Source organism: Polypterus senegalus, chromosome 18, assembly GCF_016835505.1.
Source record: "Polypterus senegalus isolate Bchr_013 chromosome 18, ASM1683550v1, whole genome shotgun sequence".
NCBI lineage: Eukaryota > Metazoa > Chordata > Cladistia > Polypteriformes > Polypteridae > Polypterus > Polypterus senegalus.
The window spans coordinates 10,762,902-10,779,884 of NC_053171.1; the positions used below are offsets into that span (position 1 = coordinate 10,762,902).

General features: G+C 42.7%; 1 long non-coding RNA gene across 1 annotated transcript; it reads right to left on the reverse strand.

Annotated features, from left to right (window-relative positions):
- Window positions 1–799: 799 nt before the first annotated feature.
- Window positions 800–9,699, reverse strand: LOC120518760. Its single transcript, XR_005631292.1, has 3 exons — window positions 9,659–9,699; window positions 1,292–1,435; window positions 800–1,036 (listed from the first exon to the last, which is right to left on the reverse strand). It is a non-coding gene; the product is annotated as an uncharacterized LOC120518760 (long non-coding RNA).
- Window positions 9,700–16,983: the final 7,284 nt, after the last annotated feature.

The following is a 16,983-nucleotide window of genomic DNA, read 5'->3' on the forward strand; positions in this document are numbered from 1 at the left end:
ATGTCTGTGTCGAATGTTTTATTTTGAACTCATTGTTCATTTCCATTTTGACCTGAGCAATTTTCCCAGCTCTTGAAAACGATTGGAGGTCGAGTTATTTATTTTATATATATATATATATATATATATATATATATATATATATATATATATACTGTATATATACTTCGTATATTGTGAGCCACTAGGGGGCATACTGCCATCCTAACCCAGACACAGACAGGCAACAGACAAGTTTTGCCACACTCCACACATTTATTTACAGTTTTTCACCAGTGTGCACAACACAACACCATTCAGTCACTTCTGCCGTCAGTCCTTCTTCCTCCACTCCTCTTCAAGCTTTGTCCTCTCCTCCCGACTCTCGCCACTCATAGAGTGAGGCAGCTACTTTTTATAAGGCGCCTGGATGGACTCCAGGTGCCTAACGAGCTTCTTCCGGCTACACTTTCGGGTGTGGCAGAAGTGTGACCAAATAAAGCCCTGGAAAGGTCCACATGCCCCCTGGCAGTGGCCACGGGTTCTAACAGGGTTGAGCCTCCATGCTCATAACCAGTGGCCCCATTGAAAACCAAAGGGTCTGCCCTGTATTGGCCTGGGCAAGGAACTGTCCTGGCAATCCTCTTTCCCCAGGTCCTTCCATAGTTTGTATATATATATACAGTATATATATTGTGAAAGACAGAAAGCACAAAAGACTCACATAAAGGTTTGGGATGCTGTCCCATAAACTGTAGGTCACTTGATTCGTCTTCTGCACCATAAAACAAGTACATAACAGACTTCAGTAGACACTGACTGAGTGAACCAGGGGGACTTTTATATCAGATGGACAGAGAATGGCATTTGCAATGGAGAAAAAAGTACTGGAGATGATGACACAGAAGGAAGGCAGAAGTGAGGTCATCAGGAGTGGACTGGAAATGAAGTCATCCAGTGGCGTTGTATCTTCGGAAGCCAGAAGTGGATTGCTTATTGTGGATGCGTGTAACTGTGGTCAAGTTCAAAAAATTACGTTTAGTCATCTTCTTTTGTTCTGGAGAATAAGAAAGACAGGCATAAGCATTCCATGTCCATTCCCCTTGATTGTTATTTTCCCGCAGCGTCGGGGCTGTTGGCTGCCCCCTTTTCGCACACATGTGACAGTTTATATAAATATATATATATATATATATATATATATATATATATATATATATATATATATAGTAAAGACAAAGCAATCATAAAGGGTCTGGGGCCCCTTGAAGGCAGGCCCTTTGCATTCAAAGGCATAGAAGAAACACGTTACATGGAAGTTGTTGAGACTTCTTGTCATTTTCATTTGTCTGTCCAAGAAGGCTATGTTTCCATTTTTGATGGTTTCTGGGAGGCAGGTCCAGGTGGAGAGACCCCGGAAATGACATCATGGCTGAAGGCACATCAATCTCTCTTTCTGCAGAGGGGAAAGGAGGAGAGAAATTGTTATTGCTTAGATAGATAGATAGATAGATAGATAGATAGATAGATAGATAGATAGATAGATAGATAGATAGATAGATAGATAGATATAGATAGATAGATAGATAGATATAGATAGATAGATAGATAGATAGATATGAAGGCACTATATAATATAGATAGATAGATAGATAGATAGATAGATAGATAGATAGATAGATAGATATGAAAGGTACTATATAATATAGATAGATAGATAGATAGATAGATAGATAGATAGATAGATAGATAGATAGATAGATAGATAGATATGAAAGGCACTATATAATATAGATAGATAGATAGATAGATAGATAGATAGATAGATAGATAGATAGATAGATAGATAGATAGATAGATAGATAGATAGATAAAGGTACTATATAATATAGATAGATAGATAGATAGATAGATAGATAGATAGATAGATAGATAGATAGATAGATAGATAGATATGAAAGGTACTATATAAGATAGATAGATAGATAGATAGATAGATAGATAGATAGATAGATAGATAGATAGATAGATAGATATGAAAGGCACTATATAATATAGATAGATAGATAGATAGATAGATAGATAGATAGATAGATAGATAGATAGATAGATAGATAGATAGATATGAAAGGTACTATATAATATAGATAGATAGATAGATAGATAGATAGATAGATAGATAGATAGATAGATAGATAGATAGATAGATAGATAGATAGATAGATAGATAGATAGATACTTTATTAATCCCAAGGGGAAATTCACATAATGCCCTTGTGTGTTCTGGGGGAGTAATGTACTTATCCAAGCCCCTCAAGTTCTTCCCGAGGCACACGTGTGAGCCAGTCTATTAATATTTCTATATTGGTTGAAGTACCCAGAGTCCATTTGAAGAATGTATTAAGCAAAGAAAGCAATGCTTTATGTGTTTTTGAAATGGTGACCCTGTTGTTATTGCTGGCTGACCCATCTATCGTCCACACTGTCACTCTATCAATGTCTATGATTTTGAGAAATGAGAATTTGTTGCTTTTTGGTCGGGCTGGAATCCAGAATTGTGGAAACTTAACTCCTGGGTGGGTTGTAACTATCAATTGGTGTCATGTCTGAGTCGTCCTTTCAGTTCAAGGTGAACAGTTCATAGTTAAATTATGAAGAAAAGCCAGCAAAGCCGGAGTTCAACAACAGCCCTGTGATTCTCCTTTGTGTTGCGTTGCACTTCCACTCTCGATGAGGCCTCACCCCACACGTCCCTGTAAAAGCACACAATCCTCCTTTTTATCTGACGGTAGATAAGAAGCCACACGTGGTGCCGCCTGCTATGTTATGTTAAGTTTTGTCTGCTAGTTTGACTTCAGTCAATTTGGATGTTTCACTTGCTCTGAGCCAGCAGGGGGCACTAGTAGGGTCCTGTCCATATCGTCCAACAGAGCAGCTTTACAAATTGTCATCCAGATTGGCCAAAGCTTGTAGGATTGTAATGGGAACAGACAGAAAGACATTCTATTTATAGCTATACGTAGATAATATAATATAATATAATATAATATAATATAATATAATATAATATAATATAATATAATATAATATAATAATAAAGTCTTCCTCTAGGTCAAGCTTACAAAAGTCTAAACAACTGACCATAGTTAGGAAATCTCTAACTGTGCTGCGATTGTATTGCCTCTCTGTAGTTGTAAAGTGCCTTGCAATGGCGTTCACTTCACAAAAAAAAAGGCTTTGGCGTGTTTGACAAGGCAATAGGCAGCCCAGCTTAGCAAACCCCACTTCCTGGGGAGAATCACGAGGTCAGACACACCCCAGAGTTAAAGGTGTTACACAAACAAGTCTGGATGACCTCTTTTCATTTCTTCTCATTTCTCCTGATGAAATCTCACCTCACCTTCACATGCCTGGGATCAAAAACAAAGCTCCCGCAGGACAGGCAGGCCCCCTTCTAACCTGTTCAGGCAATCGTTCTTCTGTACGCTACGTCACAGGCGCTGTGATAGCCGACACCGTGAGGAGGCCCACCGCTGCAGGCCTCACCTTAAACCCAGTAAGGAAGAAGTGGGAGGCAAAGAAGCTTGGAACTTCAGTGGGAAATTAAGTGGGGTGGGCTCAGTGTGCTTTACCAGCAGCACCACTAAGTCAATGAGTCGTCTTTACTCTTCCAGTCTGAGTCCCGGGACTCAAAGGGATATCTCCACCTCATTCTTTGTCATTTTGGTAAGTTATTTCACAACGCTTAGCCAAAGAATCTTCACCTTATTTGCATCTGCTACCTTTATTTTTCACATCATCCACATGGAGATCTTTTTTAAGCTCATCAGCGTGACGACTCTCTCCCATTTTAAATGCAAATCTCTAGGCTGTCACTTTCATTAATAGAAATCCATCCAAGTTCAGAACCCACTCAATCAGACAAGCACGAATGACTGCAAGGGGTTATGGCAGCAAGCCGACACGTTTTAAGAGGACAACCGGAAGAACAAACCAAAGGCAGAAAAAGCTTCAAAAATGGGAGATCAAGAAAACCGAAACCCAAACGTCAGAAAAGTACAGGCTGAAAAAGAAATGTTCTCTAAGACAAGGATTGTTATCCACAGCTTGGATGAGAACACAGTGAAACGGGCGACCTTTTAACCTGCAATTACCTGTGAGTCATGGAGACGACCAGAAGTGACACAAAATCCAAAATACGTAACTCTGTGTGCTCAATGAAGGCATTGGGAGGGATGGAGAGGACAGTGACGGTGACAGTGGCGTCCCAATGCTTCATACAACTTCATCTTTACCAATTTCTTCATTTAAGCGTATTGTTATTATATTGGCACAAATATGGAACAAATAAAGTTTTATCTATCTATCTATCTATCTATCTATCTATCTATCTATCTATCTATCTATCTATCTATCTATCTTGCGGTGAAAGTCAATCAGCAGTTCTCTGCATTTGCTGATGTTAAATTGCAGACAATTCTCAAAGTTCTCCCCCTGACTCCTCTCCTCTGTCTTGCCCCCCCTAACCCTAACCCTAACCCCCTTTTATCAGTACCCTCCATAAGTGCAGAATTATCTGAGAATTTCTATAAGTGATGTGACCTGCTGTTATATTTCTAGTCAGAGGTGTGAAGAGTGAAGAGAAGAGCAGACAGGCCAGCTCCTTGTGCTGCTCTACCGTTCCTCACACAGTCCTTGAGTCTCACACACTCTGGTCTGTCTGACAGATGGTCCACCATCAGGACCACACAGGCTCATCCATCAGCATGTCTCTGATATCCAAGGATGGCTAGATGGTATTGAAGGTGCTGGAAAAATCAAAAATCAGAATTCTCCCAGTGCTGCCAGCTTTGTCCAGGTGAGAATAAGAATCATGGAGCAGACAGATACAGTGGTGCTTGAAAGTTTGTGAACCCTTTAGAATTTTTTATATTTCTGCATAAATATGACCTAAAACATCATCAGATTTTCACTCAAGTCCTAAAAGTAGATAAAGAGAAACCAGTTAAACAAATGAGACAAAAATATTATACTTGGTCATTTATTTATTGAGGAAAATGATCGAATATTACATATTTGTGAGTGGCAAAAGTATGTGAACCTCTAGGATGATCAGTTAGTTTGAAGGTGAAATTCGAGTCGGGTGTTTTCAATCAATGGGATGCCAATCAGGTGTGAGTGGGCACCCTGTGTTATTTAACGAACAGGATCTATCAAAGTCTGCTCTTCACAACATATGTTTGTGGAAGTGTATCATGGCACGAACAAAGGAGATTTCTGAGGACCTCACAAAAAGAGTTGTTGATGCTCATCAGGCTGGAAAAGGTTACAAAACCATCTCTAAAGAGTTTGGACTCCACCAATCCACAGTCAGACAGATTGTGTACAAATGGAGGAAATTCAAGACCATTGTTACCCTCCCCAGGAGTGGTCAACCAACAAAGATCACTCCAAGAGCAAGGCACACGTGTAATAGTCGGCGAGGTCACAAAGGACCCCAGGGTAACTTCTAAGCAACTGAAGGCCTCTCTCACATTGGCTAATGTTCATGTTCATGAGTCCACCATCAGGAGAACACTGAACAACAATGGTGTGCATGGCAGGGTTGCAAGGAGAAAGCCACTGCTCTCCAAAAAAAAACATTGCTGCTCGTCTGCAGTTTGCTAAAGATCACGTGGACAAACCAGAAGGCTATTGGAAGAATGTTTTGTGGACGGATGAGACCAAAATAGAACTTTTTGGTTTAAATGAAAAGCGTTATGTTTGGAGAAAGGAAAACACTGCATTCCAGCATAAGAACCTCATCCCATCTGTGAAACATGGTGGTGGTAGTATCAGGGTTTGGGTCTGTTGTGCTGCATCTGGGCCAGGACGGCTTGCCTTCATTGATGGAACAATGAATTCTGAATTATATCAGAGAATTCTAAAGGAAAATGTCAGGACATCTGTCCATGAACTGAATCTCAAGAGAAGGTGGGTCAAGCAGCAAGACAACGACCCTAAGCACAGAAGTCGTTCTACCAAAGAATGGTGAAAGAAGAATAAAGTGAATGTTTTGGAATGGCCAAGTCAAAGTCCAATCCAATCAAAATGTTGTGGAAGGACCTGAAGCGAGCAGTTCATGTGAGGAAACCCACCAACATCTCAGAGTTGAAGCTGTTCTGTACGGAAGAAAGGGCTGAAATACCTCCAAGCTGGTGTGCAGGAATGATCAGAAGTTACTGGAAATGTTTAGTTGCAGTTATTGGGGGGTCACACCAGATACTGAAAGCAAAAGTTCACATACTTTTACCACTCACAAATATGTAATATTCAATTATTTTCCTCAATAAATAAATGACCAGGTACAGTAGAGTCTCGCTTATCCAGCCTTCGCTTATCCAACATTCTGTATTTTTCGATGTCCCACCGCAATAAAAAAACAAAAAAAACGCATCAATCGGCAACTAGAACTGTAAGTTGCAAGCGTGAGCGTAGTCTATTTTTAGTTGATCAGTTCATTTTTCATTTACATTTTTCTGTTGTTTTGTTGTAAAACATGATTACAGTGGATTATGTGGCCAACCCTCTCTGGTGTGTGTCCGTGTGTGTGTCTCTCTCGCGCGTGTGTGTGTCTGTCTGTGTCTCTCTCGCGCATGTGTGTGCGTGTGTCTCTCTCGCGCATGTGTGTGCGTGTGTCTCTCTCACGCGTGTGTGTGTACATGTGTCTCTTTCTCGCGCGTGTGTGTGTCTGTCTGTGTCTCTCTCGCGCGTGTGTGTGTGCGCGTGTGCCTGTGTGTCTCTTTCTCGCGCGTGTGTGTGTCTGTCTGTGTCTCTCTCACGCGTGTGTGTGTGTGCGCGTGTGCCTGTGTGTGTCTCTCTCGCGCGTGTGTGTGCGTGTGTCTCTTTCTCGCGCGCCTGTGTGCGTGTGTCTCTTTCTCACGCGTGTGTGTGTCTGTCTGTGTCTCTCTCGCGCGTGTGTGTGTGCGCGTGTGCCTGTGTGTGTCTCTCTCACGCGTGTGTGTGTGCGCGTGTGCCTGTGTGTGTCTCTCTCGCGCATGTGTGTGCGCCTGTGTCTCTCTCGCACGCCTGTGTGCGTGTGTCTCTTTCTCGCGCGCGTGTGTGTGTCTGTCTGTGTCTCTCTCACGCGTGTGTGTGTCTCTTTCTCGCGCGTGTGTGTGCGCCTGTGTCTCTCTCGCGCACCTGTGTGCGTGTGTCTCTTTCTCGCGCGTGTGTGTGTCTGTCTGTGTCTCTCTCGCGCGTGTGTGTGTGCGTGTGTCTTTTTCTCGCGCGTGTGTGTGTCTGTCTGTCTGTGTCTCTCTCTCTCACGCTCTCTCTCTCTTTCTTGCTGCACAGGGAATGCACAGGGAGAGACTGAACACGTGCGGAAATCATTGGCCTTTCTCCAAACATAACGCTTTTCATTTAAACCAAAAAGTTCTATTTTGGTCTCATCCGTCCATAAAACATTCTTCCAATAGCCTTCTGGTCTGTCCACGTGATCTTTAGCAAACTGCAGACGAGCAGCAATGTTTTTTTTTGGAGAGCAGTGGCTTTCTCCTTGCAACCCTGCCATGCACACCATTGTTGTTCAGGGTTCTCCTGATGGTGGACTCATGAACATGAACATTAGCTAATGTGAGAGAGGCCTTCAGTTGCTTAGAAGTTGCCCTGGGGTCCTTTGTGACCTCGCCGACTATTACACGTGTGCCTTGCTCTTGGAGTGATCTTTGTTGGTTGACCACTCCTGGGGAGGGTAACAATGGTATTGAATTTCCTCCATTTGTACACAATCTGTCTGACTGTGGATTGGTGGAGTCCAAACTCTTTAGAGATGGTTTTGTAACCTTCTCTAGCCTGATGAGCATCAACAACTCTTTTTGTGAGGTCCTCAGAAATCTCCTTTGTTCGTGCCATGATACACTTCCACAAACATATGTTGTGAAGAGCAGACTTTGATAGATCCTGTTCGTTAAATAACACAGGGTGCCCACTCACACCTGATTGGCATCCCATTGATTGAAAACACCCGACTCGAATTTCACCTTCAAACTAACTGATCATCCTAGATGTTCACATACTTTTGCCACTCACAAATATGTAATATTCGATCATTTTCCTCAGTAACTAAATGACCGAGTATTATATTTTTGTCTCATTTGTTTAACTGGTTTCTCTTTATCTACTTTTAGGACTTGAGTGAAAATCTGATGATGTTTTAAGTCATATTTATGCAGAAATATCGAAAATTCTAAAGGGTTCACAAACTTTCAAGCACCACTGTAACTGCATCCTCCACTCCAATCTTTATATAATAGACTGTGGTGGGTCCAGGTGGTCTTCTACAAGAGGAGTCATACAGTGTGTGTGTGTGTGTGTGTGTGTGTGTGTGTGTGTGTGTGTGTGTTTGTGTTGCTCCTTGCAAACATTCATGTGGGTCATTTGGGTCTACTGGGCACAAAAAAACTGATGGGCCACAGAAGGCTGTGTGGAGGAGTGCAGTCGTCCAGACGGGTGTGCAGATCAATGAACACCAGGAGCACAAATTGATCTTCACAGCCATCTCTTCTATTTAAATCATTTTCCAAATGAGTACCACAAAAAGTTGTCCTTTCTACAGTGAGTTTAACAGTTAAATATTCATTAACCCTTGCAGCTGTTTATTACATCTGTTGAAATTTAAATAATAATAAGACAATTTATTTATATTTCCAATGCTCTCAGAAAAGACATCAGGGAGTATGTAACATGCGTGACATGACCACCATAAAGGCTGCAGGGACTCACTGAGGGGCACACAGTACGTCACACATCCTGCCAGTGGTCACATTGTATTCATAATTTAAAGTATACTACAACGGTCAATGGTGTCATTAACAGCTTTTCTCTTCTGCCTTTACAAACAACAGGAAAACCGTGTGTTCTTGCGAAACTAGAAATCCTGTGAATTTTTTTTTAAGTAATTAAAAACTATTTTGAAATCATTGAAACACTGTGAGACTAAATTGATCCTCCCTGAAGCCGTGCAGCAACCCGACTGAAGAGGACCCTCCAAATGAAATAAAGAACATAAGAATGAAAAAATGAAACAAGTCTGCCACCTGGTGGTCAACCTCCAGATACACATAACATCCGTTAGGGCAACTTTTACACATCAAGATATTTTTATTTTTCTATTCATTAACCCTGCACCCAAATATGCAAATATTTTACATATGTATATATATATATATATATATAAACCAGTAATGGCATACTGCACAATAACGTGCAGTGAACACACTTCACATATAGTTTTCATCCTCTTTCTCTGTACGTTTAGCATTCATTTGCTCAGAGGTTGATGCGCTTGCTTCTTCTCTAAGCTTCTTAAGCTGGCACTTAAGTCTTCAATCTTCCTCAAGAATGATTTAGGACAGTGGTGGCGAACCTATGGCACGCGTGCCAAAGGGGGCAATCAGAGCCCTCTCAGTGGGCACGCGCGCCGTCGCCCGAGCAAAAAGTTGTTTGTATCATTGAAAGCTCCGTTATTATGTTTTTCTTTTAAGACAAAAGATGTTAATGTATGAGTTGCTTTTCTAAACTAAAAGCTCAGTAGATAGACAGACAGACAGAGCATCAGTATTGGCAGTTCAGTCCAATTTATCATCCAGCTGCACTCCCAGGTATTTATAGGTCTGTACCCTCTGCACACACTCACCTCTGATGATCACGATGTCCATGAGGGGCCGGGGCCTCCTAAAATCCACCACCAGCTCCTTGGTTATGCTGGTGTTCAGTTTTAGGTGGTATTCAGGTTAAATTGCCATGTTGGCACTTTGCGATAAATAAGTGGGTTTTGGATTGCAGTTTGGGCACTTGGTTTCTAAATGGTTCGCCATCACTGATTTAGGATATGAAGAGGTAGGGATGAGAACGGCGCCCGTACGCATGCGCTGCATGCCCGCCCTGCTGGCCGCTGCCGAGAATTGATTCTACAATAAATAAAATAAAAATAAAAAGAGGAATAACCTTGGAAGTCAATCATCACCCCGAAAGCGGACAGTAGACGTCACGTAGTATATGTGTACCAAAATTGCAGCTCAATCGGTCAAACGGTTTGTGAGCAACAGGTGATTTAAAATCCTGGAAAGACAAACGGACTGCCACGTTAGCGTTATATATATAAAGATATTTTATTATTTGCTTTTCTTGCACCGCACCCTATGCTACATATGGTTTCCTGTTTCTTCAGGGAAATTTGTCCAAAAAGAAAACCTAGAATTTTTATTCAGATGTCTTGTATAGGGTGCACTGTACACATTTTTTTAAACTTTCAACACTTCCATTTAAAAAGCATTGGTGAGTTTCCAGTTTCTGTCACACATTTCTGTGAAAGCCGAGCGATGTTTCCTCTCAGGACTGGCCGGGTGCGTTCAAATTGTTCTTTCGTTGTTCTACAAACAATCATATTTTTGAGTGCCGGTATTAGCAATGCAATACTGTAAATAATCACACGTATAATTATTTACTGTTTTGCATATTCAATCTTAAGTTTTGACAGTTTCATTGAGCTGATATAATAAAGATTTTTTTTTTTTTGTAAAAAGCTAATGTAACTCAGTATTCCAACAGTTCCTCTTCTGGCCTGTTCTGTCGTCTATCAGTTCTAAACATTAACAGTCAAAAGAGTTTCATTCTCATGAAGTTTTCCAAATGCTCAGACAGCCTGAGATTTCATGGAATCCCCCTAAGTTGCTGGATATCATGGCCTGTCTGTACGCTGGTACTGTGAGTGCTGTGCAGAGTGGAGGCAGACCCTCCGTGTTTTTCCCAGTTGATTCTGGGGGTCCATCAGTGGTGTGTTCTGCTCCTACTCTGTTCAATGTTTGCATGGACTGGGTGATGGGAAGGGTTATGGGTTATGTGGGGCATCTGTTGGTGAAAAAAGATTCATGGATCTTGACTTTGCTGACAATGCTGTGGTCTTTGCGGAGTCATTGGAGGCTCTGATCGGGGGTCTCGAGAGACTGAGTGAGGGGTCTGAGTATCTGGGCCTGTGAGTGTCCTGATAAAAACCAACAGCTAGGCCTTTAATGACCTCCTGGGCACGGCCATCAGCATTGTGTCTGTCTGCGGAGAGTGTGTCCACCTCATCGAGAGGTTTACTGACCTCGGCAGTGACATTCATGCGACTCTTCCTATGAAGTCAGTAGACAGATTGGGAGGCCATGGATGGGTCATGAGTTCACTGGAAAGGGGTGTGTGGTGGTCCGGATATCTCTGCAAAAGGACGAAGGTCCAAGACTTTAGAGTCCTGGTGCTCCTTGTTTATGAGACATGGACGCAATTCAGTGACCTGAGATGAAGAGTGGACCCCCTGTGTCTCTTCAGCGATTCCTTGGGTGCCGCTGGTCTGACTTTGTGTTGCTCATGGAGTCCCAAATGAGGCACATTACCTGCGTTGTGAGGGAGCGACAGTTTACAGCACTACGGCCTTGTGGTGTGATTCCCCGAGGATGATCCGGTTCACAGGACCCTCATTGTTGAGGACCCGAATGGCTGGACCAGGCCAAGGTGATGCCCATGTAACACCTGGGCAGAATGGTGGGACTGGACTGGTCTGCCTGGGGGGCTGTTTCTTTATGTGGTGGGCATGGCAATGCCCTGTACCAGTACATGCTCCCCACCTGACTGACCTGACCCAATTTACCCATCTTCCTCTTTTCCACAACAGCTTCTAGTGTGTTCAGGGTTTGCCTGGTGATGGATCAGGCCTTCCTGATAAGTTTGTTCAGGCATTGTGCTTCTTTTCTGCTCAGGTTGCTTTCCCAGGACACCACTGTGGCCACTATGGACTGGTAGAACATTTCCAGCAGTTTGCAGCACACATCACAAGACCTGAGTCTCCTTCTGCAGTCCAGTCTGCTGAGGCCCTTCTTGTCCAGCAACACTGTGTTGTCAGACCAGTCCACTTTATTGTTATGTGGACCCCCCAGGTACTTGTAGCTCTGCACCACTTCCTTGTCCTCCCCCTGAAAGATGACTGGTGTCAGAGGCTCCTTGGCATGTCTGAAGTCCACCACCAGCTCTTTTCACTTGCTGATGTTGAGTTGCAGGTTGTTGTCCCTGCACCACAACACAAAGTCCTCCACAGCCTTCCTGTACTTGGACTCATCTCCATTATTAATACAGCCTATGATGGACAAGTCATCAGAAAATTTCTATAGATGGCATTGAGCTGGAAGTCTGGTGCATAGCAGGTAAAGAGGAAGGTATGGCATGAGATATCCATCCATTGTGGCAGGTGGCTGGAAGTCAGACCCAGCCGGGACGCCTGGAAGGACTGGGAGGCAGTCTATATGTTCCCCGGGCCATGAGGGGGCAACCGCCCTGGATAATGTGTGGACCACGAGGACGGAGCGTGTAGGCTCAAATCTATTGGGGCCCGTAGCCACCGCCAGGGGGCGCCACAAGCCTTATAGAGCCCAGAATATCTACACTTCTGCCACACCTGGGAGGGTGGAGGAAGGACCTTCCAGGGACACCCGGAGTGCTGCCGGGTGCTCATTCGGAACTTCCGCCACACCAGTATTTGCCGCCGGGAGGACGTCAACAAGCACCTGGAGCACATCCGGGTGATTATAAAAGGAGCCGCCTTCCTACAGTCGTGGAGCCGGAGTCGGGTGGAAGAAGGTAACCCTCGGAAGTAAGGAGGAAAGGCGGCCCACGGACATTGAAAGGCCCAGGAAGTCATGGGTGTTTTGGTGCTGGAGCACTCGTGTGTGCGGGACTTGTGTCTTAGGGACCTTGTCTTTAATAAACGTGTCCGTTTTAAGAACTGCCAGTGTCAGTCTGGTAGTGTCCGGGCTGTTATTTCACACCATCCATTATCCAACCCGTTATATCCTAACACAGGGTCACGGGGGTCTGCTGGAGCCAATCCTAGCCAACACAGGGTGCAAGGCAGGAAACAAACCCCGGGTAGGGTGCCAACCCACCCGTAGGGCAGACATTAGATATTTATTTATTTATTTATTTATTCATTCAATTTCCTAATAGTGAAAGTCTTCATTCTGTGTGGTCGAAATTATATTATTTAGACATTCATCATCATATAAGGTCAGTCCCATCTCTTCTTATACCAGAAAAAACAGGATAGGACTAATTACATCATGAAGCCAAACCAACTGCCCTTCAGTACAGTGAAGCTAAGAATATTCAGGCCTGGCCAATATTTGGACGAGAGACCAACCAGGAAAAGCTTGGGTAGATGTTGGAAGAGGTGTTGGTAATGGCAGCAGGGGGCACTTACTGCGTGGTCTGGGTGTGGATCTCAGTGCATCATGTGCATACATAAATGCTTCTGTTAAAATCCAGCCAGTGACGTGCGGTGAGGTTCACGGCTGGTGACTCCTTCAGAGCCCGATTTACAAATAAATGAAACCAAAAGAGTCACTGATTCACTCTTCAACTGGCACCATGCACATTCAATACTGGTTATGTTTCATATCTCATCAGCATTCTTTACAACAACAACAACAACAACATTTATTTCTATAGCACATTTTCATACAGATAATGTAGCTCAAAGTGTTTTACATGATGAAGAAAAGAGAAATAAAAGACAAAATAAGAATTCGAATAAGAGAGCACTAATTAACATAGAATAAGAGTAAAGTCCGATAGCCAGGGAGGACAAAAAAAAAAAAAACTCCAGACGGCTGGAGAGAACAAAATAAAATCTGCAGGGGTACCAAGGCCACGAGACCACCCAGCCCCCTCTAGGCATTCTACCTGACATCAATGAAACAGTCCTCTTTGTATTTAGGGTTCTCATGGAAAGACTTGATGATGATGGTCATGTAGACTTCCGGCTTTTGATCAATCAATGTAGGACATCACGGTGCTTTGATTAGGTGGTGATGGCGCAGGTCGCCACCACAGAAAACTGGAAAAAGAAACAGAAGAGAGAGTTGGGGTCAGTATGGATTTTAGAGCCACCATGAATAGTTATTATAATGAATTGAATACACAGAGTATCAGGATTAGATGAAGGTGAAGTTATCTGAAAGCCATGTTAAAGTAATGTGTTTTCAGCAGTGTTTTAAAGTGCTCCACCGTATCAGCCTGGTGAATTCCTATTGGCAGGCTATTCCAGATTTGAGGTGCATAACAGAAGACGGCCGCCCGCCTCACCACTTCTTTTAAGTTTCATTCTTGGAATTCTAAGCAGACACTCATTTGAGGATCTAAGGTTACAATTTGGAGTGTAAGGTGAGAGACATTCCGATATATAAGATGGAGCAGATTATTTAAGGCTTTATAAACCATAAGCAGGATTTTAAAGTCAAGTCTGAATGACACAGATAACCAGTGTAGTGACATGAGGACTGGGGTGATGTGCTCGGATTTTCTTTTCTTAGTTAAGATTCTAGCAGCTCCATTCCGCACTCATTGCAGTCGATTGATGTCTGTTTTCGGTGGTCCTGAGAGGAGTGCGTTACAGTAATCTAGTCGACTGAAAACAAACGCGTGACCTAATTTCTCAGCATCTTTCAATGATATAAAAGGTGTAACTCTTGCTATGTTTCTTAAGTGAAAAAATGCTGTCCTAGTGGTCTGATGAATATGCGATTTAAAATTCAGGTTACAGTCAACAGTTACCCCTAAATTCTTTACCTCCGTCTTGACTTTTAATCCTAATGCATCAAGTTTATTTCTAATAATCTCATTGTCTCCATTATTGCCAATCACTAAAATTTCTGTTTTCTCTTTATTTAGCTTGAGAAAATTACTATTCGTCCATTCAGAAATACAAGTAAGACATTGTGTCCGTGAAATAACAGCATCTGGGTCATCGGGTGCTATTGATAAGTACAGTTGTGGGTCATCAGCATAGCTGTGGTAGCTCACGTTGTGCCTCGAGATAATCTGACCTAACAGAAGCATGTAGATCGAAAAGAGCAGCGGACATAGGATAGAGCCTTGTGTGCCACCATACAGGATATCATGTGTCTTTGAGTTATAATTACCACAACTAACAAAGAATTTTCTACCTGTCAGGTGGGATTCAAACCAATTTAAGACACACACATAGACAGGTTAGGCGCATATTTGGCTAAGAAAGAATGTCACATTTTTAGTGGCGAGAGAGAGAGAGTGGAGAGAACACATTTGCTCCTCACCCTCCATGTGTTCTGAATTTGCTGTTGCAATTTCACAATTCATACTCATTCAGGGTGGCACGATGGCGCAGTGGGTAGTGCTGCTGCCTCGTAGTTAGGAGACCCGAATTCGCTTCCCGGGTCCTCCCTGTGTGGAGTTTGCATGTTCTCCCCGTGTCTGCGTGGGTTTCCTCCCACAGTCCAAAGACATGCAGGTTAGGTGGATTGGCAATCCTAAATTGTGTGATTGGTGTGTGTGTGTTCCCTGTGGTGGGCTGGCACCCTGCCCGGGGTTTGTTCCTGCTGTGCTGGCTGGGATTGGCTCCAGCAGACCCCGTGACCCTGTAGTTAGGATATAACGAGTTGGATAATGGATGGATACTCATTCAGTAGAAATTAAAGTATTGAGTGATATACAAAAAACGGATTTCAATTTGACCTTAACTGAAATATATTTTTATTCTGATGCTTTAAGCAATTTTTTAGAGACTGTTCAATAAAAGGATAACAGGAAAAACAAAATAATATTATATTTAAGGACAAAATTTAGTTTTTAAATATTGGATTTTTTTTTGTCTTAGTCTGATCCCATTTTTTTTTATATAAAAATTGAAAACCGTTTATGGTCTTACCTTTATTTGTAAATGAAGTCCATGTACCTATTCTTCTCCACGAAAATCTCCATCATTTTCTTCTAAAAGTCCCTCCTTATTTTCTTTAAGTTTTAAAAATCTTAATCTTCTATTTTGGCAGTCAGTCGGAACAAAAAAATAAAAAATAAACGGACCGCTGCAGTGCACTTGACTTTCTGATGTCGCTAACTTCCATCCATCCATCCATTTTCTAACCCGCTGAATCCGAATACAGGGTCACGGGGGTCTGCTGGAGCCAATCCCAGCCAACACAGGGCACAAGGCAGGAACCAATCCTATTGGCAGAAAAACAGCAGCAACGGGCACCTGTTGGACTCACATGCGCCCCCTTCAGGGTGTCACAGTACTGTCTGCCGCACTCACCTCGTGCCTTTTCACTGCGGTTTTATGTCCGATCAGCAAGACTAAATATGTCACACACATTCATTAAAAATATTAGCCAGACTGTGGAAAGTCAGGGTGTATAATAAACGTGTCTGTAAACCTCAGATTGGCGACATACCGAGAGACAGCGACAGGCACGCGCCAATTGCAGGCATCAATCCAGCGTGTGAGGGAGAACGCAGTCCGAGGGCAGGTGAAGCTCGTCGCTCCTGCACCTCACGTTTCTCCCCAGCATTTGAACAGGAAATGAGCAAATTCAGCAATTTTGTATATAAAACAAATTTATAGCACATACCAGTGAACACATTTATGTTATCATTATTAGTTTTTTTTTTTTACTTTTCATGATGACAGGTGAAGCAGGCCCCTGACCGCACGACCCTGAGTCCAGTATCTATTCACTAGATGCTTTTGTATGGAGCTATATTTAAATTAGTTAACTAAAATTAAATAGATAAAAACACAAATGTATTATGAAACGTCACAATAAACAAATAACAAGATTATACGTGAGCATAAATAATTAAATGTGTCATGAAATACATTTTGTGTTGCTTATTTTATTATATGTTATGTAAAGCAACCCCTGCTTTTTAATTGGTGAGTCGGCGGTACAGTGAGTGTAAATATTCGGTCTTCAAGTGCCCCACATACAGCAGACATTTCAGACGCAAACTTCGAGACAAAGATCAATTCAGAGCTTCTTGAATTAAAGTTGGCTCTTTGCGTGCCGTGCAAAGTCGAAATTTTGAGCATGCGCTTTACTTGCGTTGGGAGGCGTGGCTCTCAGAATTACTCAACCAATCACTGATTGATTGAAACGAGTGTTTAATTTCAAGTGT